Genomic DNA, 6,000 nt, shown 5'->3' with positions numbered 1-6,000 from the left:
GTCTTTGCCCATAGGGTTTAATATTGAGTTGGCCCACCCTTTGCAGCTGTAACAGATTCAACTCTTCTGGGAAGGCTGTCCACAAGGTTCAGGAGTGTGTCTATGGGAATGTTTGACCATTCTTCCCAAAGTACTTTTGTGAGGTCAGGCACTGATGTTGGAGAGAAGGCCTGGCTCGCAGTCTCCGCACTAATTCATCCCAAAGGGGTTCTATCAGGTTGAGGTCAGGACTCTGTGCAGGACAGTCAAGTTGCTTCACCCCAAACTCACTCATCCATGTCTTTATGGACCTTGCTTTGTGCACTGGTGCACAATCATGTTGAAACAGAAAAGGACCATCCCCAAACTGTTCCCACAAAGTTGGGAGCATGAAATTGTCCAAAATGTCTCTGTATGCTAATGCCTTAAGTGTTCCCTTTACTGGAACTAAGGGGCCAAGCCCAACCCCTGGAAAACAACCCCACACCATAATCCCCCCTCCACCAACTGATTTGGACCAGTACACAAAGCAAGGTTCCATGTCTTTATGGACCTTGCTTTGTGTACTGGTCCAAATCAGGTAATTTGGGGTGGAGGAACTTGGCTGGCCTGCAGAGTCCTGACCTCAACCGAATAGAACACCTTTGGGGTGAATTAGAGCGAAGACTGCGAGCCAGGTATTCTCGTCCACATCAGTAAAAATCAAAATGTGCTCAACCTACCCCCTTCTATGCTTAAGGGTCCGCTGCAGTCCCAATCTTATTACCCCACCGAAAGGGTCAGGGTAAGTGTATGGTGTGTGGATTGCACCTCCCACTCACTACTTCCCCCACCCTCTTCTAAGTAACTTATACTGAATAATCACTGTGCCACCATAGTGTCCTAAAATTATAAACAACACAATAGTTTTATAACAACATATAAGCGTTTGCAAAAATAGCGTCCTTCTTGTGCAATAGTTAATGCGACCCTCCAGCTGTGCAATCTTAATCACCATTCATCTTCTAATAAAAAGTCCAACTGTGTCAACTAAGAAAACCAAATCTGTGCCACCGTCTCCAAGCAGAATGGCCACACACCAGACGTCACCAACCAGTAAGCCTTCGGTTCATTCAACGGATAACCAATCCTCAATGCACTTCTCCCGTTAGCAATTCCTCAATGTCCGTATATTCATACAAAATTAAATAGAACCAATATAGTGTAAAACTTTAATGGAAAATCAATAAAAACGTATTGCACTCACATTTCAATGTGTCTATTGGCCGACACCAAGCCTTTCCAGCAATGAGAAAACAATTTAGAATCGGGTAAGCCAATGATGTTCCGCAGGTGGTGATGTTCTCCCTCCACTGGACCAACCTGTTCCTGGCTTGTGTTCAAAGATAGTATGTCTCCCACAATGCCTATGCGTTTCGCATTCAAGCATCGTTGGGAAGCACAAGAAGGACGCTATTTTTGCAAACGCTTATATGTTGTTATAAAACGATTGTGTTGTTTATTATTTTAGGACACTATGGTGGCACAGTGATTATTCAGTATAAGTTACTTAGAAGGGGGTGGGGGAAGTAGTGAGTGGGAGGCGCAATCCCCTAAGATATATATACATCGTCCACATCAGTGCCTGGCCTCACAAATGCACTTCTGGAAGAATGGTCAAACGTTCCCATAAACGCACTCCTAAACCTTGTGGACAGCCTTCCCTGAAGAGTTGAAGCTGTTATAGCTGCAAAGGGTGGGCCAACTCAACATTAAACCCTACGGACTAAGGCCGCGTACACACGGGCGGACTGTTCGCCCAACTTTGTCCGCTGAACAGTGTTTGGGCGGACAGTCCGCTCGTGTGTGGGCTTTCAGCGGACAGTTTCAGCGGACAGTTGGACGGACAAGGTTTTTCGGAAATTCCGAAAAACTTCTCCGCTGAAACCTTGTTTGAGCGAACAGTCCGCCCGTGTGTAGGCTTGTTCGTCAAACAAAGTTGCGCGCATGCTCAGAAAGGATTTTCACGCCGAAAGCTATAATGCAGTGTATAGGACGTCGTATTTTTCGTCCCGTCGTACGTGCCGTTCACGTCATCGCGCACGGTTTCAGCAAACTGTTCGTCCGTCGTGTGTGGCCATGTCCGTCCATGCTAAGTTTGAGCGGACTGTTTGCCGAAACTGTTGGACAGACAAAGTTGGGCGAACAGTCCGCGCGTGTGTACGCGGCCTCAGTCTTGGATGCCATTAAAGTTCATGTGCGTGTAAAGGCAGGCATCCCAATACTCATTTGGTAATATAGTGTATATAACTACAGCTTAAAAACCATACAACTCCAATTCCAAAAAAGTTGGGGCACTGTGTAAAATCTACATAAAAACAGAATGCAATGTTTTACAAATCTCATCCACCCACATTTTACTAACAATAGAAAATAGAAAAAGTGTTAATGGGAAAATTTACCATTTTAAGAAAAAAAGTAAATTTTGAATATAATGGCAGCAAAATGTCTCAAAAAAGTTGAGACAAGGCCATGTCTACCACAGTAAAGCATCCCTTCTTCTTTCAACAAGCCCCTGTAAACATCTGCAAACTGAGGAACCCAGTTGCTGGAGTTTGGGAGAGGAATATTGCCCCATTTTTGCCCGATATAGGATTCTAACTACTCAAGAAATCCTATGTTGTCTGTGTCATATTTTTAGTTTCAATATGCACAAAATGTTTTCATTTGGTGAAAAGTCTGGACTGCAGGCAGGCCAGTTAAGCACCCGGACTCTTCTACTTCAAAGCCATGCTGTTATCATAGATGCAGTATGTGGTTTAGTATTGTATCCTGCTGAAATGTGCAAGGCTTTCCCTGAAATGGTCATGGAAGCATGTGCGGCTCTAAATCCTGAATATCTCTTTCACCATACATGGTGCCTTTCCAAATATGCGAGCTGCCCATTTCATACAAGATGCAGACCTTTGAACTGATAACAAGCCGGAAGGTCCCTCTTCTCTTTAGTCTGGAGAATGCGGCGCCCATGGTTGCCAAAAATGTCAAAATTTGTTTTGTCTGACCACACACCAGTTTTGCACTTTGCAACAGACCATTTTTTTTACAATTATTTTATTTATTCTCGGGTATTTATTTTCGGGTACAATCAGCGGTTACATTCAGTCAATTACATCGTACGCATATCTGGATTTATACAGTCAGTTACATAATACAGCATCACAGGGATGTACTGTGGTGGGAAACAATTTACGGCCTCCTAGGAGAAAACCAATATATTGCCAGCTGGGGTGTCTCCGGTGGTCTTAAATCCCCGGTGTTGCCTATCCATTAATGTTGCTCCAGTGAGGGTCCCTAACCAGCCCCAAGCAGTTTTATAATTGAACATTTTAGACTACAACAGACCATTTTAAATTAGCTTTGACCCAAAGAAGATGACGGCTTTTCTGGATCATGTTCAGATATGGCTTCTTCTTGGCATGATAGAGTTTTAACTTGCATTTCTGGATGGCATGGTGAACTGTGTTCACAGACAATGATTTTTGGAAGTATTCATGAGCCCATACAGTGATTTACATCACACAAATGCCTGATTTTAATGCAGTGCCGTCTGAGGGCTCAAAGATCACAGGCATTCAATATTGCATTTCAGCCTTGTCCCTTCCACCCGGAGATTTCTGCAGATTCTTGGAATCTTTTGATGATATAATGTACTGTAGATGATGATATATTTTACCACTTCAATACCAGGCACCCCCCCCCCCCCCCCTTCCTGCCCAGGACAGTTTTCAGATTTCAGGGCTGTCACACTTTGAATGACAATTGCGCAGTCATGCAACACTGTACCCAAACTAAATTTTTATAATTTTCTTCCCACAAATAGAGCTTTCTTTTGGTGGTATTTGATCACCTCTATGTTTTTTATTTTGTGCGCTATTAAAACAAAAAAATACAGACAATTAAAAAAAAAAAATGATGGGCACTGATGGGCACAGATAGGCAGCACTGATGAGGAGCTAATGACAGGTATTACTGATTGGAACTGTTGTGGGCACTGATTGCCACTTTTAAGACAGGTGTTTAATATGGGGCGCAAGCCCCCCCCCCCCCAACATGGAGAGCTACCAATTGTCTCTCCCTGTCAACGAGAACTGAGGACAGCTGTTTACCATCACTTCCTGGTTCACGAGATGATCAGCACCTCCGATTGCTGTGCTGCGTGCCGGCTTGTTATCTTGATCACATCTTATGACGTCCGATTAGGATAACTAAACCACTTTGCCGCTGTCATATTGCAGCAAGCGGTTAAAGTATTTGCAATTTTACATTGAGGAACATTATTCTGAAATTGTTTGACAATTTGTTTTTAGATGCAGCTTTTCACAGATTGGTGAACCTCTGTCCATTTACTTTTGAGACACTCGGAATCGTATTACTGACCTGTTGCCAATTAACCTAATTAGTTGCAAAATGTTTCCCCAGCTCTTCCTTGTTAGTACCACTTATTTTGACCGCTTTTTTTTGCCTTGCCCCAACTTTTTGCCATCAATTTCAAAATTACCTTTTTTTTCTTAAAATGGTAATTTTTCTCAGTTGAAACATTTGATGTTTTCTATTGTGAATAAAATATGGGATTATGAGATTTGCAAATCATTGCATGCTGTTTTTTATGTCGATTTTACACAACATCCCAGCCTTTTGGGAATTGGAGTTGTATGAATGTTGCAAAAAAAATCTGAAATGCAGTTGACCCAAAATCCTTTTACATAAACACAACAAGGATCGAAGGTGCCAACAGGTAACCAGACCCTGTGTGTGTGTGGGTAGTTACTGTATAAATAGTTCATAAGAAGTCCAGTGTGGAACTGCCGCAGTTGACCTTCTTCTAAAAAAAAAAAAAAAAAAGAAAATGTGGCTGCTTTGGGTTGATTTATGAAAAGTGGGGTTTGCCAAATCTGCGTCCAGGTTTTCTTTGTCCAAACTTAAACAAGCGCAAGTTAGAAGCTGATTGGCCACCATGCACAGCTGCACCAGATTTTGCCCTCTCCAATTTTAGTGAATCAACCGCTTTGAGTCATGGACTACCAACAAACAAGCAGGTTAGAAAGTCAAACTGAAGAACGGTGACCATAAGCCCCTGGATGAGCAAGAAAATTGGTGCTCCATTCAGTATATACTTACCTTTCCTCTCCCATGTATGAAGGGGTATTCCTTTGGACAATGCTGTTTGGATGGGGATCTAAGTGAGTTGTGGGGGGTCTAAGTTGCTGTTTTTGTCCTATGTGAGTTACTTTCATTGCTCCTTTCACCCTAACATTACAAAAGGTGAATATGAGAATGTCAACAGGATCTATAGAGCACACAACTTTGTGTATTAAAGGTTCAAGGTTTTGAAGTTGAAAATAGAGCCATAAAATGGACATGGTCTCTCTGTTCAGTAGTTCAGCTTTCCATCCAGGTATTGCTGTTGTACTTTGGTCCACCCCACACTTGCTTGTCTGCAATTTTCTGATATAGAACCTATTTCTTTATCACAATTAAATGTAATAAAGTAATTATTAGGAGAATGTACCCTCGGAATACAATTCCTGATCACAAGCAGCAGAGCTTGCTGTTCAGCTTCAAACACATGCAACTAAAATGTGTATTGAGAGATGTGCTGTATGGGTTGGCCCTCATGGCTGAACTCTGCGCTTCTGAAAACAGGGACTCAAATGGTATATAAACTATCAGGCAAAAAGAGGTCAATAATAACCTGCAGATGTCACAGCATATAGAAAACGTATGCACAATGGGAAAATGCATGCCTTGTATGCTAAGATTTCCCAAGATTGTACATACATTTCTCATGGCATACTTGGTACTGCTGGTGCTGTCTAATGACTCGCAGGCACTGGAAATCCAACTCCTTGCGGTTTACATTGCACTGCACCTAAAGGAGGTCTCTAATTAATGACAAGTTCTTTATTAAACATTTTCATTCACAATTTCCTTTGTCAATTAGTAGAGTCAAAAATAATTTGTACTTCCCTAAGGAGGGGTTGG

The 6,000-nt window shown here is 42.3% G+C and overlaps 1 protein-coding gene across 4 annotated transcripts in view; it reads left to right on the top strand.

The window, feature by feature from the left end:
* The window catches only part of AFAP1 (actin filament associated protein 1), a 210,743-nt gene that overhangs the window by 98,071 nt on the left and 106,672 nt on the right, over window positions 1-6,000 (top strand). The gene's annotated exons all lie outside the window — the stretch shown is intronic.

The sequence above is a fragment of the Lithobates pipiens genome, unplaced genomic scaffold (genome assembly GCF_037356315.1).
Source record: "Lithobates pipiens isolate NorthernLeopardFrog02 unplaced genomic scaffold, aLitPip1_a1.2 Scaffold_13, whole genome shotgun sequence".
Taxonomy (NCBI): domain Eukaryota; kingdom Metazoa; phylum Chordata; class Amphibia; order Anura; family Ranidae; genus Lithobates; species Lithobates pipiens.
This window is presented reverse-complemented; position numbering and strand designations above follow the sequence as displayed.